The 24,888-nt window shown below is 41.5% G+C and overlaps 1 protein-coding gene and 1 non-coding gene across 13 annotated transcripts in view; both read right to left on the minus strand.

Moving 5' to 3' along the window:
- Nucleotides 1-24,888, minus strand: part of DLGAP1 (DLG associated protein 1) — a 300,524-nt gene that overhangs the window by 233,809 nt on the left and 41,827 nt on the right. The gene's annotated exons all lie outside the window — the stretch shown is intronic.
- TRNAE-UUC (transfer RNA glutamic acid (anticodon UUC)) lies at nt 6,615-6,687 on the minus strand. Its single transcript has one exon. It is a non-coding gene; the product is annotated as a tRNA-Glu (tRNA).

The raw sequence follows: 24,888 nt of genomic DNA on the forward strand, positions 1-24,888 counted from the left end.
CTTGCTCCCTCCACGTCCACGTGTTTCAGGAGTAGCAGAAGAGCTGGCTTATCGTATCCTCCAGCACTACGTGTTTGGCCTCAGCCTGTTCAATCAGCCAGCACCTCTGGACCTTGGCTTGGGATCTGGGACAAAGATGTTTCCTCTCCTTCAGTGCATCTATAGGGGAGCAAGGAGCCTTAGGACCTGCTGGTAGCCATTTTATAATCCCTGCTACACAAGCTTTCTCTCATGTAATATTATACAAAACTCCAGTGTTGTTATTCATTACACTGAAAAGATGATAAAATTGAGACTTACTGGTATTAAATAACGTACTCTAAATGTTACAGCTAGTAAATCATAGAATTGAAAGCCACATTTGTCTCACTCAAATTTCTATGCTCTTTTCATCATATCATTCTGCTGACTGCAAGTTTCAAAACTTAGTAATTTTCCATTAAACATAAAACTCAAGCATTAAGTTGCTAGGGGATACAATGCTATAACCTTTTTTTCTTTTTTGCTTTTTTTGCTAAGTGGCATTCAGAGGTAAAGAACTCGCCTGCCAATACAGGAGACGTCAGAGATTCAGGTTCAATCCCTGGGTCAGGACGATCCCCTGGAGGAGAGCATGGCAACCCATTCCAGTATTCTAGCCATGGATGGAGGAGCCTGGGAGGCTGCAGTCCATAGGGTTGCAAAGAGTTGGACATAACTGAAGCGACTTAGCACATGCAGAATCTTAGTTCCTTGTCTAGGGATTAAACCCATGTCCCCCACAGTAGAAGTGTTGGAGGCTTAACCACTGGACAGCCAGAGAAGTCCCCAGTGCTATAACATTTTAAAACCCATGACAGATGGTGACAGTTGCTTGAAAGAACCAAAAGACTTTCAAAAGTAATGTTCACAGAATGCCCGTCACCCAGCAGTAATAGCTGGCTGCAAGTTTTAGTGAAATATGAGCAAGAACACAGACATTTTAATAGATAGCAAGATAAAAACAACAGAGGGTTTAGGTCTATAATAAATATGTTATATTTAGTTTCACTGACTATATAGAAGATAAGCTAATTTAGAGCCCTGCCTTAGTTTTTAAAGCAACCATTCATTGCTAACATGTCTTTCTGATGTACTGGAGGCAGGTCTGTTGGTTGGCATGACTAGTTGAGCCGTCATCTTTTTCCATTATTTTTGCAGTCACTAGTGTGTAGGTGTCTGTGCTATATAGTTCCATAAATCGAATCCTCTGAGGTAAACCAGAATTCTGTGTCTGTTGTTCAGAAGCAGAGATATGGGTAGGAGGTTAGTAATCTTCCTCCTGGGGTCAATAGAAGCCCAGGTGTAGAAAAACCATCTATCAAAACTGAACTTTAGTGTTGGCTAAATTTTTATAAATCTCCCAGTGTGTGTGGAGACCCCGTGGATGCTTTCTAACACTTCAGTCATGTCTGACTTATGTGACCCAATGGACTGTAGCTTGCCAGGCTCCTCTGTCCATGGGGATTCTCCAGGGAAGAATACTGGAGTGGGTTTCCACACCCTCCTCCAAGGGATCCTCTCAACCTAAGGACTGAACCCATGTCTCTTAAGTCTTCTGCACTGGCAGGCAGGTTCGTTACCACTAGCGCCACCTGGGAAGCCCATGGAGAACCCAGTCCTTGTCAAATGCTATGAGCATCTTTTCCCTTAGAACTTCAGTTCAGTTCAGTTGCTCAGTGGTGTCCGACTCTTTGTGACCCCATGAATTGCAGCACGCCAGGCCTCCCTGTCCATCACCAAATCCCAGAGTTTACTCAAACTCATGTCCATCGAGTTGATGATGCCATCCAACCATCTCATCCTCTGTCGTCCCCTTCTCCTCCTGCCTTCAATCTTTCTCAGGGTCTTTTCAAATGAGTCAGTTCTTCACATCAGGTGGCAAAAGTATTGGAGTTTCAGCTTCAGCATCAGTCCTTCCAATGAATATTCAGGACTGATCTCCTTTAGGATGGACTGGTTGGATCTCCTTGTTGTCCAAGGGACTCTCAAGTGTCTTCGCCAAGACCACAGTTCAAAAGCATCAATTTTTCGGTGCTCAGCTTTCTTTATAGTCCAACTCTCTCATCCATACCCTTAGAACTCTCACACCCTTAGAAATTAAAAGTCTGATAATCTTGGGAACAAATGTTAGAGCCCATTTACGGTCAATGAAATATCAAGTCAATCATTTCCAGTATTAATACTTAACTTCAAAATTATGAGTTTTGAATTGAATTTCAGCAAATATTTTTCTTTAGCATAAATTTGGGGACACTAAGTTTCTCAGATGAGGCTATAAATTATTACACTTGTGAATAATTCACTGAGCTATTTGACATCTATTTTTCAAAAAACTCAATAGATTTAAGAAGAGACCCAAGTAGACATTTTCTGCTTTTTACCACTATTGTCTGTTTACTACTCCGTCTTGGTGCCGTTTGGACTTTTTATTCCAAGTTACTATTCCAAGTTACAACACCTCAAAGTGTAATGCATTCAAATGGGCCAAAATAGAATGCTTCCCTTCTGAATACTGTTCACTCTAATATAATGATACCATCATCTTTCAAATTACATGAATCTATAAAGAATCGAATATTCTAAGTTTCCTTTGCACACGTGTAACACGAACTATTCCACTTCCATCATCATTGGATGGGAACATGGTCTCCTGAGGATCTGCTCTTTAAGCCTGTATTTCAACCCACGTCCTCCAGGCAGCAAGATATCTAGGACTAACAGGAGTTGTCACTAAGGCCTGTGCACAGATAAGAGTGATAGATACATCCATCCATCAGCTACCTCGACCTGGATTTCCAAACTAGCTCAAGGTCCACTGAAAGGGCATGTTCCACCCGGAGCACTCATTGCAGGGTTTGAGGTGAGGTTTCTTAAAGCAAACTTTATGACGATGCTCTTTTTCTTTGCTTAGTGGTTAAGCTGGAGGTAAAAGTACCATTTCTTCTGTGACTTTTTTCCAAAATGTTGTAAAAATATTCATTCACTTATTAAATGCATATTTATTCTTCAGTGCACATTACTGTGAAATAGGTGCTGTTTATCCACTCGGGACGTGGCAATGTATAAACAGAAAAATAATCTGCCTTCGTGGGGAACAAGGAAAATGGACATTGATAAGATAGAATGTAAGTTAGATGGAGTGTGCTGTGGAGAAACAGGAAGCTGGGGAGAGGACCAGGGGGTGCCTGTGGAGGAGGGAGCCTGGCCGGATATGCAGTACTGAAGGGTGTGCATGGTCATGGACGGTCTCACTGAGAAGGTGGACCTCAGGGTAAAGATCAGGTAGGATTGGGGGATTAGCCCTGAGGTCTGCAGGATGAGTGCTTGAGGATGAAAGAAGCGTGAAGGTCCTGAGGGGAGGCCGGGTGGGAGTGGAGGGAGAGGAGACGGAAGGTGAGCACAGCTGTGCGTGATGACCGACAGGCAGGAGAGGGGTGCAGTTCATCTGGGCTTTGCAGGCCACAGTGATGGCTGTGGCTCTGACTCAGGGTGAGATGGGAAGAGATTGGAGGCTTTGATGACAGATGGATACACTCTGGCTTAAAAGGACCACTTCAGGTGCTGGTTGAGAATAGCTAGAGGAGGGTATGGGCTGATAGGGTCAGAGGGACAGTGTGTGGCGCTCATGCATTGATCCAGACTGCAGTGGAGGTAGAGGCGGATGTGGTGATGGGGCCGGTGGTGGGTTTTGTTTTTTTTTTATGGCTGTGCTGGGTCTTTGGTGCTGTGCAGGCTTTTCTCTAGCTGTGGCCAGTGGGGGCTCTTTGTTGCCATGCTTTGGCTTCTCATTGTGGTGGCTTCTCTTGTTGCTGAGCATGGGTTATATGGCATGTGGGCCTCAGAAGTTACAGTTCACAGGCTCTAGAGCACAGGCTCAACAGTTGTGCCTGGCTTAGTTGCTCCGTGGCATGTGGGGTCTTCCTGGAAAAGGGACTGAACCTGTATCTCTTGCGTTGGCAGCCAGATTCTTTACCACTGAGCCAACAGGGAAGCCTACCAGTAGGTTTCTTAATGATGATTTGGATATGGGATTGAGGGTAGGAGGAGTTATGAATGTGTGCTATGGAGAAACAGGAAGCAGTGGAGGGGACCAGAAGGTGCCTGTGGAAGAGGGAGCCTGGCGGGCTGTGCAGTATTGAGGGGTGTGCACGGTCATGAAAGGTCTCATTGAGAAAGTGAGTTATGAATACTCCAAGGGTTTTGGCCTCATCAGTGGATGGATTGAATTCCCATTAGCTCAGATGAGGAGGCCTAAGGGAGGTGAGATGGGGGAAAAAGATTAGGAGTTCATCTGGGGATGTATTCAGTTGGTATATTCAGATGTCTCCCAGGAGACATCTCAGTAGAGAGGTTGAATGGGGACCTGGGTATGCAAGCCTAGGAGTTTGGACAATGTTGCTGGAAAACCAAATATGGGCATACCATGGGAATTTAAAGCTCTGAGGATGATGAGGTGACCCACGCAGAATAGAGAAGTGCCCAAGAGCTGTGCCCATTGGGCACTGATGAAACCTCAGGAACCAGAGAGGAACAAGCAGGACATCTGAGATGGGTCCCCGAGGTGTGTGGTCCAGGAATCTGAGAGCCCAGAGTTCGAGGAGGACGTAGGAGTAATAAACAGTCATGGTGATTTTTCCCCTGGTCATAATCCCATGGGTGGCTCAGATGGTAAAGAATCTGCCTGCAGTGTGGGAGACCTGGGTTTGATCCCTGATGGGAAGATCCCCTGGAGAAGGAAATGGCAACCCACCCCAGTATTCTTGCCTGGAAAATCCAATGGATGGAGGAGCCTAGCAGGCTACAGTTCATGGGACCACAAAGAGTCAGACACGACTGAGCAACTAACACTAACACACTAACAATCCCATGGGGGATGCGAAATCAGCAAGATTGATTTTAGCCCTGAGTCATGAGCTCCTTTATCCAAAGAGTTCTGTGTTCATTAATTAGCTTTATCTTCCCAGCAAGCTGCAAGCTTCTTGAGCCCAAGGCTTTTGTTTTCTTTTCTCTCTCTAAAGCAGGAGCTTTTAAACAGTGTTTGACTATGTTTCACAGTAAGAAGTACATCTTACTTTGGAAAGCAGTACAAGCACATACACCACTGAAAGAAAGAACTACTTAATCTCTCTGCGTGTCACGTACTCTCTCTCCTTTCCTACTTTCTTCTATTGTATTCTATTTAATTAAAAATAATGTTGTTTGTGACCCACTGTATTGATTTCACCAATCACTAATTGGTTGCTGCTACTGGTTTGAAAAACACTGCTTTTTTTAGACCATCCAGTGTACGGCCCACCACGCTCATTATTCATCAGAGACACTGTGATCCATCTTCGTTTCTCCCAAAGCACCTTCTATAAAGTAAATGCTTAAGACGTGCTTGCTTGTTGGATAGATAGCTATGAGACCCTGAAGTAAGACTCCTTGAATCAAGCACTCTGACTGTTAGTTACCTTTCCATTTACTGATTGTGTTTTTGTAGAAGAACATTTTTCAGTGGCTCTCTAACTTTAGAAATAAGGACAAACAGAAGTGTCTTTCTGATTGGCCCCCTATAGCTGAGAGTCAGAGGACACAATGACCAGGGTTGGAGATGCCTAATTAGAAGGTCAGGCCATCAGCTGGGTTGGTACTATATGTGCAGAGTGAGAGTTGGCAGCCTGATGCTTGAATGTATTTGCATGTTCTTTTTAAAAAATTTGATATATACTTGACTTACAATGTTATATTAGTTTCAGATGTACAAATAGTGATTCCATAGTTTTATAGATTGTACTTCATGTAAAGTAATGAAATATTGGCTATATTCCCTAAGCTGTATGTTACACCCTTGTACACGTGGGTATTTTATACCTAGTAGTTTGCACCTTGAAATGTAACACACAAAACTCCTAGAAGAAAACCCAGGCAGTACACTCTGGCACTGTCTTAGCAATAATATTTTGGATCTGTTTCCTCGAGAAAGGAAAATAAAACCAAAAGTAAGCAAATGGGACCTAGTCAAACTTCAAAGTTTTGCATGGTGAAGGAAACCATTAACAAGACGAAAAGGTATTTGCATGTTATTCTATATCAACCTCTGAGGACCAGAGGCTGTGGGATTCAAAACATTTTTAAAAACTAAAATAAATAAATTGAAACACTTTCATTTGCTTTACAACAATCCTGTCTTTTAGTTCTAATTGATATGGTACTTGATGTTAGTGTGAAATCTCTGTCATTTAAGAACAAGAGAGAAAAATTCATTAAATATCTATGACCAAAATATATTGCCTGGGGCAAAAAATAATTAGGAATGACATGTTTTAGAATCTTGAAGTGTCCAAATATAGAAATGATATATAATTCAACCTAAATGTTTCATTAAAGGAATCTATCTATCTTTATATCTATAGGCTGTGTTGTGCTTAGTCACTCAGTTGTGTCTGACTCTTTGCAACACCATGGACTGTAGACCCCAGGCACCTCTGTCCATGGGGATTCTCCAGGCAAGAATACGGGAGTGGGTAGCCTATCCCTTCTCTAGGATCTATCTATATGTTTAAGATTAAAACAATTATTTTGGCCATGCTGCATACCTTTTGTGATCTTAGTTCCCTGACCAGGAATTGAACCCATGCCCCTTGCAGTGAAAGTGCAGAGTCCTAACCACTAGACCACCAGGGAATTCCCAAAGGAATCTTTAAGCTCCTGGCACATAGTAAGCTCTGAATAAATGTTAGGTAATGTCTAAATGCTTCTCCACCAAGCACACCTACAAACATGGCACAGAAGAAAATGGAATATTTTGCCACCATACAGTTTTTCATTTATAGGGAAGAATCATAGTGCAATGAACGTAGTACGGAGTCTGGAATCAGGTAAACCTGGGTTCAAATCCAATGATACTACTTAGCAAGTGTGATTTTGGTCCGCGACCTTAGTCTCTTTTAACCCCAGTATTCTCAAACACATCCTTTGTGGATCACAGTTTTGCTGTGGCAAAGGGGCTTGTGTAACTTAATGAAGCTATAAGCCATGCCATGCGGGGCTACCCAAGATGGACAGGTCATGGAGAAGAGTTCTGACAAAACGTGGTCCGTGGGAGGAGGGAGTGCAAACCATTCCGGTATTCTTGCTGTGAGAACCCCATAAATAGAATGAAAAGGCACAAAGATAGGACACTGGAAGATGGGCCCCCCAGGGCAGGTGTCCAGTATGCTACTGGGGAAGAGCAGAGGGCAATTACAAATAGCTTCAGAAAGAATGAAGTGGTTGGGCCAAAGCAGAAATGATGCTCAGTTGTGGATGTGTCTGGTGATGAAAGTCTGATGCTGTAAAGAACAATATTGCATAGGAAACTGGAATGTTAGGTTCATGATTCAAGCAAAAGAAGAGGGTGGCAGAGGATGAGATGGTTAGATAGCATCACTGACTCAATGGACATGGATTTGAGCAAACTCCAGGAGACAGTGAAGGTCAGGGAAGCCTGGTGTGCTTCCTGAAAAGCATCAGACATGACTTAGTGACTGAACAATCACAACAATTCTCAAATATGAGGACAGGAACATATACTCAGGGACTTACGGTAAGAATAAAGATGATATGAACTTATATAGATAATGTCTATTAAATAAAAACTTGTCCTTTGGAATGCAGAAGGTATTTTCATATGGAAATCATGTGGTAAGTGATGGTTAAGTTCCCATGGGGGGGCCAACTGCTACAGCTTATTTAATTCATGATAGAGTTGAACCCTGATAGACTGTGGGATAGTTCCAAGGATCTTTTAGCCTGAGGGTGGGAGGGCTTTGGGGTGGGATGGTCAGTGCACTTGGGGGCTCTCAAGAGACCTGTGTGTAAGGGATGATGGATCAGTCAACCTTGTCAGAGCAGAACAGAATCACTTGAGATTTCTTTGAAGGAACTGGCACATGGCCTTGTGGATAGCCTGCACATGACCAAGGGTGAAATCTGATGGGCAGGCTGGCAGGCTGGCAGCTCATGCCAGAGCTGACACTGCTGTCTGCAGGCAGAGTTTCTTCTGTTCCTGAAGAAGAATTTCTCTCTTAGGCCTTTCACCTGATTAGACAAGGCCCACCTGCACTTTCAGGGGTAAGCTTCTGTCCTTAGTCAACTGATTGTAGATATTAATTCACATAATTCCTTCCCAGCGACACCTTGATTAGTATTTGACTAAATAACTGGGTCCCCAGCCTAGCCAGGTGGGCACTCAGAACCAAGCATCAGAACAGGTGGGAACTTGAGTGATGGCTTCCTGGGCAGTGGTCCAGGGGCAGACAGGGCCCCACACCACTGATAGGCAGGCTATCTTTAGTCATAAGCTGTATATGCTCTGTTCATTCTCTAGGAGTTAGTTTGGTCAAAACCTACAGGTAAGTATCAGCTCTTTGACCAGCCGCTCAGGAGTTCCACAAAGGTGGTCGAAGCAGAGGGAGCTTTTCACTCAGCACTTAGCAGTGCGCCTGCCAGGCACGTGAATTTACTTAACAAGCTTTTTAAGGGCAAGGGGGTCATTTGTGATATATTTGTTTCTTGTTGACAAATGTAAAGGAAAAGCTACATATCACACCACATGGAATAGAAAGGAATCTCAGAGACTTCTGCATTCTGAAAGACCAATGGGACTTCCCTGGCTGTTCAGAGGTTAAGATGCTGAACTCCCAAAGAGGGGGCACGGGTTCAATCCCTGGTCGGGGAGCTAAGATCCCACATGCCTAGTAGGGCAGCCAAAAAAAAAAAAACACACCCAAGAATTCTATAATGACCTGCCTTCATAAAACAATGTAGAGCTCACCTAAAAAAAAAAACAATTTACCTTAACAACATGCACATACTACTAATGGAACACTATCGCTGTATTTTAAACTCACTCATTTACAAATCCATCTCACCCACCCATCTGTAAGCACCTAGAGAGGAGGGAAGATGCCATTCCTCTGCAGAGACTCTTATTCATGCCTTCATTCCCAGTTGCAAGCAGACTACCCAGTAAAATAAAAATAAAATAAAGGGACACAAAAGTGCTCATGAAATCTTTGATTGTATCACCTGAGTTACGCCTGGGTTTTGGATCAGTGGGAATGCAAGTGTGGGAACCTTCATTCCTGGATTCTCCCCTACAAATGACAGGGAAGCAGTCTGCCATCCAGTGTGTGGAGATGGGGGCACTATGCGTGCAGGAGCTGGTGGGGGGCGTAGTATCACAGTGGTGGGTTTGGGGGATTGGATTTATAACTAGTATCCAGGAGACAGTTTTTGGTGGCCTCCAGGGAGCGGCAGTTGGCTGTTTCTGTGGTCTTCAGGGAATTGCAACCATAGCAGGGTCAACGGAATACTGTTAGACCAAAGAGATTCATTGCCCAACCATGGCAGGACCAGCCAAAAGGACTCACGCTAAAACTCTTGTCTCTCCAGGTATATTCCAAAGCACATTCTGTGGATCATTCATCTTTAGAAATGCACTATGGAAGAGGGTTCCAAGGGTGGAGGAGGTTTGGGAGGTGCTCTCTACTTTCCAGTTTTCTTAGAGTTGCCATTCATGTTAGCATCTTAAAGACTGCAGTGTGCTCAGTTGCTTAGTTCTCTCTCTGTGGTCCCATGAACTGTAGCCCACCAGGCTCCTCTATCCATGGGATTCTCCAGGCAAGAATACTGGAGTGGGTTGCCACTTCCTATTCCAGGGGATCTTCCCGACCCAAGGACTGAACCCATGTCTTCTGCATTGCAGATAGATTCTTTACCACTTGCACCAACTGGGAAGCCCAGAAGATTGTAGAATGTCTGCTGATAGAAAAACCTGAGTATATTACTCGGTTTGTCAAATTCAATTCCTTCTCTTCAGACAAACATCTACTCACATCATGCTTTGATAAATGTCATATTTACAAATGAAGAAACAAACCCAAAATGTAAATTATAGTTTATACAGGTAATGAGTGGCAAAACTGGCTAGAATTCAGATCTCTTCTCTTGGACCTGTGTGGTTTCAGCCTTGTCATACTGCAACTATTTATCCTCTGAACTCAACAAAATGAGAAAATGATTCATCTTCATGAGTTCTTTTCACAATTTGCAAAACTGTTTTGATCTTCCTCTACGGATATGCAAAGGACAAAAACGGAGGGTAGCTTCTATGTGTAGATGGGAAAAATCACAACAAAATGCAGTCTTTGGGAACTTATACTTTTTGTAAAGCTTATGCCATGATTTGTTTCACTCAAAGGAATCTATGCAAACAAAATACAGCAAATAGAGACGTGAAAGTGGCATTGGCTTGTAACAATAGCTGCATGTCACATGTCGTGCGTTGAATCATGAACCTAGACCGTGGCAACCTTTTATGATAAAAACTGTCATGAGTAAGAATCTTACTCAAGACAATGAATGATTTATCTTTGTAGAAAAGTCTTTGCTAATGGCACATCCCATGATTCCTTCTATCCCTAAATATTGACTGGAATTCAGTCTTTAGAATTGTCTCATGTGCATACATGGACCCAGACCCACATTTCATATTCAGCGATGGTGTTTTTCCAATACAGAAGTTGTGAACTCCTATAGACGGTAAAAGTGCAGATATGTTTCATTTGAGAAGGACTTTTTTTGGGGGGGTGGGGGTTTATTCCCTATCTTTACCTTTTTGGTAATGAGTCAAACTGACCTGATTTGGGTTCTTCAGATAGTCAAGCTTCCTCCTAGTAATAACGCTGGCTCTCTGTAATTCATGTACCCCTCACTGCCGCTGTATGAGTGGGCACTTCACCTCCCACTCAAGTTTGCAATTGTTTGTGCAGAGGAAAATTTTTTGAATTAATAGAAAAGTGTTAAATTAAGCTCCACTTATGATATTCCATTTGGCAAAAAGTAATTATTTTATTTCTCCCCCAAGACAGACTTGGACAACTTCCAGAAAACAAAACAAAATAAACTCTTTTGTGTGAAGATGTCCACAGATAATTTTTTTTTTAAAGAGGACATAGTTCTTAAATAAGAAAGAAAATTAAGTGGCTTCCTAGTTTCTAGCCAAACTAGTCAAATGTTCCAATATCATTGGAAGAAATCTCAAGAGAATATTTGGGGAGGCTTGGTAGGACCTTGTAGGGTAGGAAGAGGCAGAAAAGGGAATATTTCTTTTCTTCTTTGGTTCAAAGTGCTTCTAGATATAAATCTTGACCTGACTTCACTTGTAATACATAATATAGGCACAGAGGCAATAAAAACCCCGAGGTAGTTTTCCCTATCAGGTGTTTAAGGATGGCTTTTTGAACAAGAATCACATAAGTAACTATTGATTTTTCTGCTCTGTTTTGCAGGAGGTATACTTTTCTTGAATTTTCTATAGAGAAATACATTTATTTGTTTTTATCTATAAAACATCCTTCTTTTGTTCCTGTGTTGTGGAAACAAAAAGGAGACATAAAAATTGTGTCTGGGAGGCATTTGGGTATCATGAAATGTTTAAATCAGAACTTTATAGCATGTAGAATCAATCATAGTAGAGAGAAACTAGGGCCTCTAACCTGCTTCCCCTTTGAAGCATTAACCTAGGCTAATCCAGGAAGATTCAATTCAGATAAAATTTTAATATGTTTCAAGGTACTTGATGAAGAAGGAAATGGCAACCCACTCCAGTATTCTTGCCTGGGAAATCCTTTGGACAGAGGAGCCTGGCGGGCTACAGTCCACGGAGTCACATAGGGTCATACATGACTTAGCAACTGAGCACAGGTTGAGGATGTTGATTTATAAAAGATAGAATCTGGAAAAGTTCTATAATTGTATTATATTAATTAACAATGAAAAATTGACAGCCCATTTCTTGATGACATAAAGAAAGCACTGACTGAAAGGCTGAATGTATAAAAATAATATCTGCAATATCTTCAACTGGCGAATTAGTTTAAAGACTCATGGGCAATTCATTATAGCAGCATTTGTACAAAGTTAAAAGTGTGATAATGAATGATGTTTCTTTTCATGTATTTTAATTTTTTATTGGAGGATAGTTGATTTACAATGTTGTGTTAGTTTCAGGTATACAAAGTGATTCTGTTATACATGCACATATATCCATTCTTTTTCAGATTCATTTCCCATTTGGTTAATACAGAATACTGAGTATAGTTCCCTGTGCTGTTACAGTAGGTCCTTGTTGATTATCTATTTTATATGATAAGTGTGTTTATGTTAATCCAAAACTCCTAATTTTTCTCTTTTCTCCTTTCCCTTTTGGTAATCATAAGTTTATTTTTGAAGTCTGTGAGTCTGTTTCTGTTTTGTAATAAGTTCATTTGGGTCATTTTTTTAGATTCTACGTATAAATGATATCATATGGTACTTGTCTTTCTCTGTGTGACTTACTTCACTTAATATGACAATCTCTAGGTCCATTCAGGTTACCGCAAATGGCATTATTTCATTCATTTTTTTTTTAATGCCTGAGTAACATGCCATCGTATGTGTGTACCACATCTTATTTACCCATTCCTCTGTCGATGGACATCTAGGTTGCTTCTGTGTCTTGGCTATTGTAAACAGCACTGTCATGAACATTGGGGTGCATGTATCTTCTAGAATTATGGCTTTCTCTGGATATATGCCCAGGAGTAGGATTACTGGGTCATATGGTAGTTCTATTTTTAGTTTTTTAAGGAACCTCCATACTGTTCTCCATAGTGGTGTATCAATTTACGTTCCCACTAACAATATAAGATTCCCTTTTCTCCACACCTCTCTATCATTTATTGTTTGTAGACTTTTTGTTGATGGCCATTCCGACAGGTGTGAGATGGTTAACCTCACTGTAGTTTTAATTTGCATTTCTCTAATAATTAGTGATGTGGAGCATCTTTTCATGTGCTTTCTGCCCTTCTGTATGTCTTCTTTGGAGAAAAGTCTATTTAGACCTTCTGCCCACTTTTCAGTTGGCTTGTTAGTGTTTTTGATAATGAGCTGTTTGTATATTCTAGAGACAGATTAAGGGATTAATCTATGTATGTAAATATGCTAGCTCTTCAATATGAAGAATTTGATCTTCTTGAAGGCAGGGATTTTGTTTTGTCCAATTCTGTATTCTCAGTGTTTGGAAGTGTGCCCAGCATATGGTATATGAGCATTAAACGTTTGCTAAATGAATGAACACTCCTTATGTAATGAAGCATCTCATAGCGCCTAACAAAAAAACAGGGTGGATCTCTGTACTGACAGAGAGAAGACCCACACAGTTGGACCTTTGAGCTGTGTGGGTCTGAACTGCATGGATCCACTTATATGTGGATTCTTTTCAATAGTAAATGTTAGAGAACTACATGAGTGTGATTTGTTGTTTAGTTGCTAAGTTGTGTCCAACTCTTTTGCAACCCCACAGACTATAGCTTGCTAGGCTCCTCTATCCATGGGATTTCCCAGGCAAGAATACTGGAGTGGGTTGCCATTTCCTTCTCCAGGGGATCCTCGAGACCCAGGGATTGAACCCACATCTCCTGCATTGGCAGTTGGATTCTTTACCACTGAGCCACCAGGGAAGCCAGTTGAGTCCAAAGATCTGGAACCTCAGATATGGAGGGACCACCCAGAGGGAGAGCTGACTATAATTATATAATTAAATTTGCATAATTATATGCAAATTTTCTTCTTCGTGGAGGGTTGGTGCCCCAACCCCCACGTTGTCCAAGGGTCAACTGTATATTTTATAAAGTAGAATGGTCACATGCTGAATAATATTTATAGTATATACACACATATATCGGAGAAGGCAATGGCACCCCATTCTAGTACTTTTGCCTGGAAAATCTCGTGGATGGAGGAGGCTGGTAGGCTGCAGTCCATGGGGTCGTGAAGAGTCAGACATGACTGAGCAACTTCACTTTCACTTTTCACTTTCATGCATTGGAGAAGGAAATGGCAACCCACTCCAGTGTTCTTGCCTGGAGAATTCCAGGGACGGCGGAGCCTGGTGGGCTGCCATCTATGGGGTCGCACAGAGTCGGACATGACTGAAGTGACTTAGCAGCAGCAGCACACACGTATATGCCAGGGTCCAGCCCCCACAGGATCCAGGGAAACCTGAAGGAGAAACGGCGTTGGCAATTGATTTAGAGAGAGATAAGGAAAGAATGTTGAAGATAAGAAAATAGAGGAGAGAAAGAGGCTGATATTCCTTGGTTTACATAGAGAACCAATAAAACTTCAAGACAAGAAGTTTGCCCTGTTCACTGAGCCCACAGGTACCCTCCCGGTCTCCCAAGGGAGTGAAGACGCAGAATGTCCTCCCGTTCAGGTCTTAGAAACCTGGGCAGGTAAGTGAACACAGGGAGCCCCTATTGCTCCAAGGGATCAGCCTGAAAAAGAGAGGGAGAGGGAGAGAGAGAAAAAAAAAAGAAGAAAAAACACGGGGTGACCAAGCTGCTTCGGTGAGCGAGGCCCAAAAGCTTTATTTTTCAAAAGGTACTTTTATACCTTGCCTTATACATAGAGGGAAATGAAAGACGCAAGGTCATACAGTCAGCCCAAACATTCCAGCAGTTTTGCTCTTATCGAAACCAGGATTTTTCTGCATACCTTTCCCACAAATGATGTTGTATACAGTATCTTCTGGCCTTGGAGGCCAGTGAACATTTTATGACCCTCTTTTGATAAAGGCTGCTCAACCAGAAAACTTATTTTCCCTCAAAGTGTTTTTTCTTTATATTTCTAATATATGTCATCCTCAGAAAATGCCAAACAGAGTTACGTTTTTCACAAAGCAAAGGTGCAGTGAGTTACAAGAAAGAACCAATTAGCTCAAAAGTCTGATATGGTTAAATTCAAGGCTACACTTGTTTTTCTTACATTCTCACTATGTTAACTAATGCATTCCCAGGTGCACAGTGGATAAGAGATATGGGAACATAGCAACAAGCATTGGCCCAATAATGAAATCCTACATCAGCACTAGCACTACTCTAATAACTTTTAACTCTTTCAAAGGCTCTATGTTTTAGGCTTTCTGTGCCTCTCACAGTTGGGAGGCTGTAAATAATCACATACGTAGCTGTAAGAGTCTGGATATACCTGCTGAGCAAGCTAGAATGCTAACAGAGGGGGTTTGATTTGAAATATTTCTCTCATGTCCAGGAGACTTATTAGCTATATCCCTAAGTTGATTTTCTCCAGAGAAAGGTGGTCAGGGTTAGACCCCTGTTAATGTCAGAGGAGTTGGTGAAAGTCATGAAATAGTAAAACAGACAGATTCTGGTTTTGGGGTAGATGCTCGAGAAAGCCTAGGGAGCCCCTTGAGTTCTGAAGCCTTGCTTAACAGTCCTCTTCCACATGAACTTTGTCATGGGTGGGATCTCCTGTGGCGGCTCCCGGCACATATACATGCATATATTTTTGAGTTTGAATATCTGTGAGAAATATGAGAAGGAAAATGTTAAAATGGTAGTAGTGGTGGTCATCTTTAGGAAGTGGTGGTGGGAGACTGGGAAACAGGGGCTGACTTTTAACTCAGTACCATTCTGCACTGTTTGTATTTTTCCAGCATTAACCTGTATTAGTCTTATTAAAATATGAATTCTGTGGGAAAACCTCCAAACCCACTTTTCTTTAAAAAGATAAAATCTGTGGAAAGACCACAAATTAATAAGCATACAAGTTTGTTTTTTCAGAATTTCTGTCATCTTTACATGATCTCAATCTGTAGGTTCTATTCCATCACTGGCAAAGATAATCTAAGGAACACATTTTAACTGGAAATTGATGAAAGCTGAGTAGGAGAATCATAAATTAGAATCTTTTAAGAACTATTATTAAAGACATTTTGCTTTCCTATTTTTTCAGCTTGGGTTAGAGTTTTAAAGTTAAGAAAATGCACATATAATCATATGCGAAGACCCGTATGTTCTGTATCAGTCTGTGCCACTTATTTTCAATGAGATAAAACAGCTTACTTAAAGCTGAATTTCCCCATTGAGTTTAGACAAATCAGCTGTTTATCCGGCAGCACTTTGCTTAAAAATAGATGGGATGACATTTGTGGGTGCTTTTAAAAAATATCCTTTGGAGAAAGAAGCAGAACTCTAATGCTACTTTTACCATTTCCATTACATAAGAAAGGCACTTTTTTTTCTTTTTTTTTTGTTACGAGGACTTCCTGTAACTTATTCTTCTTTCTAACACATATACTTTTGGAACAAGTAACAATCATTGGCTGTATAAGGGCATCTCACCTGAATTCTACATTTTAGTGACTGAAATTAATTCAGTGGAAACCTTAAATATGGTTAGAAAGAGTTTTTTCTGATTGCATATGGAGATTTCTTTTTTTCATTCTTCTAATTATGTGCTCTCCCATCATTCTTTTATCAGCTAGTTATTGAGTGCCTACTATGTGACAGGCACTGTGGTTACAAAAATCAACATAAAGATGATTTTAAATGCATTTCACTTGATCTTATAGACCAATTTAATAACTGCCTATACCAACCTGCCAACAATAAGAAGTGGTTGATGTTACCTTAAACCTGCTGTCATATGATTCCACGGAGTCTAGGATAAGCATTAAAATAGGCTGAGCTGAAAATATACTGTCACCCAAATTTCAAACCAAGTAGATATACAGGAGAACTCTAGTCAGTTAAAGTATGCAACATTAAAATCAGTGTTCCAGTCTTGGTAGTATTGCTGATGTAGCAAGGGATTAGGACACCAGGAGGAAATGAAACCAAATGCATCCTTTTCCTAGCCAGAAAAATATACCTATGTTAGAATTCTATCAACCTTATTTATCTAAAAAATGTACTTTGGGAAACTGCATCTATTGGGTAATGTGAAAGAAGAAATCAGGTCCATGTGAAGGTGGGGGTGTATGACATCACCGGGCCACATTCTTATCCTCGGTTTTTACGGAAGTTTGCTCTGAATTCTCACACAAGTGATGGGATTCGATTCTCTTTCTTCCTTTGTCAAGCACTGCCTGACCCTGAGTGCTGTGGCACAGATGGCAGGTGAACAGTATCTGCCTGCTGGGGAGGAAAGTCTCTTCCACCCGCCTCCTGCTACGTGACTTGAATATCTGGCTCACTCCCTTGCTGGCCTGCCACTCGCTCCCGCTCCCAGGTAGCCTGCCGCCTGAGCCATCACGGTGGGTGGTCAGGTTAAGAAGGCGAGAGAGTTCTCAGCCACCCATTCATCCCTGGCCCCTGGGAATCCACCTCTCAGAGCCAGCCTGCCAGATGCCCTGTTTCATCATCCCTGTAGTGTCCTTTTCTTAGATTCTGTGAATGCTTTTAATGGTCTGGGTCACCCTCCCTACCAAGTACAGGGATTTTGTGTTTTATTCTGAATAGCAAGGTATGGTTCTGAGCACCTTGTGGCATTTGGTATAAGTGATAAATACTAATGATGAACAACCAAGCAGGCTCTCAGGCTCTCGCGGTCCTGAGGCTGGCTACAGGAGAATTCGGAATGAGGGGAAAAATAAGTCAATTTCGAACACAAAGGCAAGATTTAGCCTCTCATTAGATCCAGCTGCTCCATGTGAAAAAGTGTGTTAATAAAACAGCGCTGGGATTTTTGAGGGGAGAGGCATGTGTGTGGACTAGGTTTTCAAGATGTGTTTTCCATCTTCCCAATTTGGGGTGTTATGATATAATAGGATTTCGAAATCCAAACATATGTTATTGTCTTTCTTCTTTCCCTTTTATGTTTAAACCTCTGCTATAATGAATTAGCTCTCCCTTCTCAGTAACTTAGAGTGTTTATTTCTTTTCTATAGAAATGAAGCACTTGGATGATATTTGGTCATATGAAGCACTTATGGTCCCTTCAACTTGATTTGTATGTGATTTTCGACTCTGTGTGAATACATTAATTTGGCCAAACAATGAATACTATTAATATTATATTTTATACAACAGGGCTTCCCTGTTAGCTCAGATGGTAAAGAATCTGCCTGCAATGCAGAAGACCTGGGTTCTATTCCTGGGTTGGGAAGATTCCCTGGAGAAGGGAATGGCAACCTACTACAGTATTCTTGCCTGGAGAATTCCATGGACAGACCATGGAGTCTCAAAGAGTCGGAAATGACTGAGTGACTAACACTTTCACTTTCATCCTCTTCATAAACAAAACTTTCAAAAATATCAAAATTTTACAAAATCTTAGTCTTGATTTAGAATTCTGTTTTGAGAAAGCAAAATATCCCAGCTTATAAAAGTCATGTGCAAATATAATACATTTCTTCCTCTCTCTAGATTACTTGGTAGTTTAGAAGAGACAATTTTAAAAGAAGACCAGTACATTACTAGTTGATGACATCTAATTTCTTAGTAACTTAAAAATAATATAGATTGGGATGGAGCCATTGAGTTAAAACCATAGATAGAAGAGAGAGAATGTAGGAACCGTATTAGAATAATAGCCAACCATTTGTGATAAAGTTTCAGCAAGTGGGTAAAACAACTGAGTTTTCCATTTTAGTTCAACAAAATTATTTTCCCTACCATAAACACAGGATTTGATTACAGAGTAACACAAGAGAGTAAAAATATTACTGGTTTACTTGAAGTCATTGAAGAAATATTAAATATTAACTTCAATATTAACTTGAAGTTAATTTAAGTCAATAACTTAAATATTAACTTCAATATTAACTTGAAGAAATATTGAAATGTTAGTTGTTCTTTTTTCAAGGCAATTGTTTTAAAGGAGTTCATCAGTTTTAATCATGCTGGCCAGGGTCTTTGAGATGTTAAGAATCAGTCCGTTGTGCGGTTTATAAACAAAAAAGACTAGAAATTCTCAGCAGTTGTAAAGCACAGAACTGGGCATGGTTGGTATACATGCTTGTATTGCCTACAATACAGTCGCCTACGATTGCCTTGTACGGAAATATTCACATTTCACACGTCTGATGTATGAGGGAAGGACAGAATTCTACTTCTCCCCACCATCACCCAATCTGGTAGCAAGCTGCGAGTTTTCCCTGTTCACATACCCGTGTGCATGCTCAGTCACCTCAGTCGTGTCTGACTCTGTGGGACCCCATGGACTGTAGCCCATCTGGCTCCTCTGTCCATGGGCTTCTCCAGGCAAGAATACTGGAGTGGGTTGCCATGCCCTCCTCCAGGGGATCTTCCCGACCCAGGGATTGAGCCTGTGTCTCTTGTGTCTCCTACATTGGCAGATGCGTTCCTTAGCACTAGCGTCACCTGGGAAGCACCTTTCCTATTCACATTAGTGAGTAAACTCTTAGAGCTTATTAACTATGTAATTTAAAGTTTACAAAATTCTTCCAAAAGATGAAGAATGAGGATAAAGTAGTTTCTAATTTAAACTTGAAGCTTGGACATACTAATTGGGCCTTTTGAATTGCTTGCTGTGGGTAGATGCTGTAGATATTTAATCACTTAATAGTTTATTAGTAATGTATTTAATTCTTATAAGATAACTGAATATAATTGAAGTACAGTTGAGCTGTCTTCCCTGGTGGCTCAATGGTAAAGAATCTGCCTGCTAAGGCAGGGTTTGATCCCTGGGTCTGGAAGATCGCCTGGAGGAGGAAATGGCAACTCACTCCATTGTTCTTGCCATTGTGAAATCCCATGGACAGAGGAATCTAACAGGCTATAGTCCATGGAGGTTGCAAAAATGTCTGACATGACTTAGCGACTAAACAACAACAATATAGTTGAGTCACAATATTGTGTTAGTTTCAGGTGTAGAGCATAGTGATTCAGTAATTTTGCAGATTATACTCCATTTTCAGTTATTATAAGACAATGAGTGTAATTCCCTGTTCTATATAGCATATCCTTGTTGTTCATCTATTTTATATATAGTAGTTTGTATCTGTTAATCCTTTACCTCTAATTTATCCCTCCCTCCTTCTCTCTTCCCTTTGGTAACCACAAGTTGTTTTTCTGTATCTGTGAGTCTATTCATGTATGTTCATTTTACTCAAACTATGAACACGACATTTTGACTACTGCTCTTACTATTCATTTTAATTAAAAAGATAGTAGCAGCAATAATAAACAATAGTATTAAAATCATGCATTGAACACATTTATCTTATTTAAAAAATTGTGAATTTTAAACAATTTTTCCTCAAATCTGAAATACAGTAAGTAGGTAAAAACCCACTTGTGGTTTTTATTATACTTGAAAATAAATCAGTGTACATTTAACATGGTATTTTGTTGTTCTTTTTGGATAGCCTACTGCAGTTAAAAAAAATCATTGTTGTAGGAGAAAGGCAAATTGGATCTGGAAGTCAAGAAAACTTGTTCTGAATTCTAGCTCAGATTTTGAGTTGTTTGAACCATACAACAGACAGCAAGGGAATTAATTAATACCTGTTTCATACAGTTCTGGTGTTATTTCTTCTTATAATTTCTTGCTTTTGAAAGAATAGGGTAGAAAACCTTTCTCTAGATGCTGATCCTAGAATTCATGAACTTTATGATTTTCATTACTCTATAACTGCCCATTGGATACAATTAATAAATCCATCCATCCATCCATTCACATTTATTTTTTTGTTCTTAAAGCCCCCTCATATATTTTTTTGTGTGTATGCTGATTCCAGCTTTACTGAGCTAAAACTGATATATCACATTTAATTTAAGGGGTATAACCTATTGATTTTATGCACTTACATACTGTAAAGTGGTGACCAGCATATCTTTCAGTATGGTGAAAGCTTATGACATCACTTAAATAACATTTTTTTTTTTTTTTTGCACTGAGAATGTTTAAGATCTACCCTCTTAGCAACCATTCACATTTATTGAGGGCTTCCTATATGCCAGGCACTATGAGAGCAGAAGATGCAAGTATTAATAGACTTATTTGCCCCCATGGATCTCAATCTTTATTGGAGAGAAAGGTGGAATTAGTGGGGGAAGGGAAGCAAGAAGTGTGGTTGCAACGAAGTGAAGGCATTGCTGGAAAATACATATTAGAGAGTGCAATGACCACAGAAGCTGCTTCAAGGAGGTCCTCCTTGACCTGATGCTCGGATGGTGGTCCAGACTGCCAGCTGGGCGCGGGCAGAAGAAGAGGGTGTTAAGGGAGAGGAAACAGCATAAATGGAGGCATGGCCTTGAGGAAAGGCAGTGTGTTCTACCGGAAGCACCAGATTACGGACAATACATGGAGAGTTCAGAACTTCACTGCAGACAGAGCCTCTCTGGGTGGGGCCCCTCTAGAGATTAAACTGAAGGCACCCAATCTCCTGCTCCTAGTCTCGACTTGGTTTAAAGCGCAGCAGGTCTTTTTCAAAATGCCTTTTTTTGGACTGCCTTTTAGTAACAGTAATAGGGCACTGAGAACAACAGAAAATGGGTCCTTTTGTTTCTGTGGATCTTTGCCAAGTTCACATTTCTTCCCCCTTCTCAGGGCACTCCCCCAAACCATCCATCCTTCTGAACCGAACACTCCTTGCTGAGCGTGGCATTCTACCCTCTGCTCAGCACCCTCCCCGCCCACCACGTCCCACCCTCAACCACCACTCACCACCTCCATCTCCACAAGACCTCTCTTCTGTTTATGCCTCCCATCCCCACCCAGGTGACACCCTCCTTTAACACAGGCACTGCACCATCTCCGGCCACATTTCAGGCACACAGCTAATACTCAGAGGGTCTCCCCACCTCCCTCACCATGCAGCAGCCTCTGTAATACCCCCTTCTTTATTGGAGTCATCTTTCATTTCCTGAAATATCGCCACTGTATTAGTTTCCTGTGGCTGCTGTATCAAATGACACACACTCAGTGGCTTCAAACAGCTCACATTTCTTCTCTGACACTTCTGGAGGTCAGAAGTCTACACTGATTTACTTGGCTAAAATCAAGCTATCAGTAGCCCTGAGCTCCCTCTGGATGTCCTAGGGGGAGGGTCCATGTCCTTGTCTCACCCGCCTTCCCTTCACTTCAAAACCAGCAGCCCAGCATCTTCAAATCTCTGTTTCAGTGGTCACGTGGCCTTCCTCTGTGGTCAAGTCTCTGTTTCCCTCTTACAAGGAGCCTTGTAGTTCCCTTGAGGGGAATGGAGTCCTCTCATTATTATTCTTCATTATTATCCATTATTCCAGGACAATCTTCCCATCCCAAGATCCTTAGCATAGTCACACCTGTGAAGCCACATTTGCCATCAACAGTCACATTCACAATTTTCTAGGGTGAGGGTGGACCATATTCGGGGCCATTTTTCCATATACACCCTCCACCCTGCCCTAACCACCAACATGACCAACGTGGAAGAGGACTTACTCTGTGCCAGAAAGACATTTTATGAGCTGGGCACCATTACTATCTATTTAACAGATGAGGAAACTGAAGCACAGAAAGGTCAAATGACATCTCGAGTCCACATAGATAAAGAAATAGAAAGAGCCTTCAAACTGAGCTCCACCAGCCTTGAAAGCCTCTGCCCCTCACACGACATTGTATTATTGTTCCTTAACTTTTGGGACTGTGTGCATCTGTATGGTGGTTTGGATTCCCAGGACCCTGAAGACAATCACGGCAGACACAAAATGGATCACTGCCCAGAAGTTGTATACGCCCCTTCTCTAGTTGTACTTCTAGCGACTTCTCCCATAGAGAGCAGTGCTGATGAAGTGGGTGGGTGGTAAAAGCAGCAATTTGCTGCCCCTTGAAAGGCCAGTGGAAGCCCCCTAAGTAGTCTGACGTCAAGCCATGACTGATGAACGCTGAGATCTAACTGGGCTCAGGCAAAAGCGCTGTGGAAAGAGTAATCACAGAGCAGGACCAGCAGAAAAAATTTGTGTTGAAAAGGACAATGGAAATGGAGCAGAAATGTGAGACCCAGTGACTCTCACCATGGAGAGAACAAGAAAGGCAGAAAACTCCAGCCAGCACGGAGGCTGGAGAAGAAAGAATACAGCACAAAGAAAGGTAATTTCAGGTTAACAATGACGGAAAAATACACCCGGGATGGACCAGGGGAGGTTAGGAAGCAAATGAACAGGCAGGCAGTGAAAAAGGAAGGGTTTTTCTACCATCAGCCGTTCATTTTCTGTTTCTGGACATTTATTAGATTTTCTCTGAAAACTTGACTCCTTTATTTCAAGAATCTTTACCTATTACTTAAGTCACAAATTCCCAGTCACGTTATCGTCATCCATTACAGCTTAATTACAATTGTGCGTTTTTTTGCTTACCACTGTTTATTCTTTATTTTTCCCTATTGTTATGCTTCACCTATTTGATGGGCAACTTTTTTGAGGATTTTCTTCAAACAGGCTCTGTGAGTGATATATTCTCTGAATTCTTACTTAAGTGTTAACCACTTGTTGTGGTTTAGTTGCTCAGTCATGTCTGATTCTTTTTCAAGCCTATGGACTGTAGCCCACCAGGCTCCTCTGTCCATGGGATTTTCTGGGCAAGAATATTGGAATGGTTTGCCATTTCCTTCTCCAGGTAGCTATTTATTTTTAAGATTAATTTTTTTTTCCCCTACTCTAAGGCAGCAAGGGGCCACGTGGTAGATAGAAAGAGCTGGCTCCAGGAATCGAACAGACTGGAGGGGACCATTCATTAAAATCAGTGTTACTCAGGGCAACTTGAGCCTCAGTTCTCCCATTTACAAAATGGGAATAAGATCATGAAGATTAAAGAACGCATATGAAAGGCACTGCCAGAATACTTTGCAGGAATGAGTAACAAAGAATCATTGCCTTCAGTTTCTGTAACCTCATCAGAACAAAAGGCAATGAAGTCATTCAGGAGGCCAAGTTTCCATTCATGCATTCGGGTAGAATTTCCTCTGGGCTTGTGTGTGGCCAAGACTGTGAATAAGGGACCAGATATCTACCATCATGGAATTGCTCAGCTAGTGGAATAGTCAACTCTATCTAAGACATGAAAAGGCAATAACAGACAGGTGAGAATTATGGAGAGATATTGGACTCAACGATGGCCAGTCAGAGAGGACTTCCTGGAGGAAGAGACATCTCAGCCAAGACTAAAAGGTTGAAAAGGGGGTAAGTAGAGAAGAGAGGAGTTTGGGGTGAGTCAATACAAGAGACAAAAGAGGAAGAAGCTCATGAAAAGGCTCTGAGAAGGAGAGAATGGAACCCAGGAGAAAGTGAAAAGTACATCAGTGTGGCTGAAATGCAGAGTGGACATAGGGAGTATTGAGAAGTTAGGCTGTGGAGGAAAAAGGTCCCCCATTATGTCACACCCTGTAAGTCATGGTAAGAAGTCTGGACTCTACCACTGGGAGTATGGAGGAACCATTGAAGGATTAGTAGGTAGAAGATTTACTGATTCTATTTGTATTTTAGAGATGTCATTTGGATTCTAGTACATAGAATGAATTGGATTAAAGGAAACCTGGAGGCTGGAAGACCACGTAAGAGTTATTTATACTAATCTAGGAGAGAAACTATGGCAATTCAACGGGGCAGCGGCTGATGAAGGGATGAAGAGAGGTGAATAGAAATAGAATCTATAAGGCTTGGTGATCTTCCCACCCCTTCAATCATCCATCTGACTAACTCTTAGGAGTCTACCTTAAATGATATGAGGGGAGGTAGAGGGGAAAGTGAAGGTTTTCCCCTCTGTTTCTGGGTTGGTAAAAAGAGGTAGACAGTTGTCCTATTTATAAGAGTAGGAAATGCAGGTTAAGGAGGCTGGTGGGGAAGATAGCATGCCTAGTTTTAGAGATGCTCTTTTGAGCTTACCATTGACCTTCTGCTCAGGTGGCTCAATGGTAAAGAATCTGCCTGTCCATGCAGGAGACGCAGGTTCGAGCCCTGGGTTGGGAACATCCCTGGAGCAGGAAATGGCCACCCATTCCAGTATTCTTGCCTGGAGGATGCCATGGACAGAGGAGCCTGGTGGGCTACTGTCCAC

This window comes from Capricornis sumatraensis, chromosome 21, assembly GCF_032405125.1.
Source record: "Capricornis sumatraensis isolate serow.1 chromosome 21, serow.2, whole genome shotgun sequence".
NCBI classification, from domain to species: Eukaryota; Metazoa; Chordata; class Mammalia; order Artiodactyla; family Bovidae; genus Capricornis; species Capricornis sumatraensis.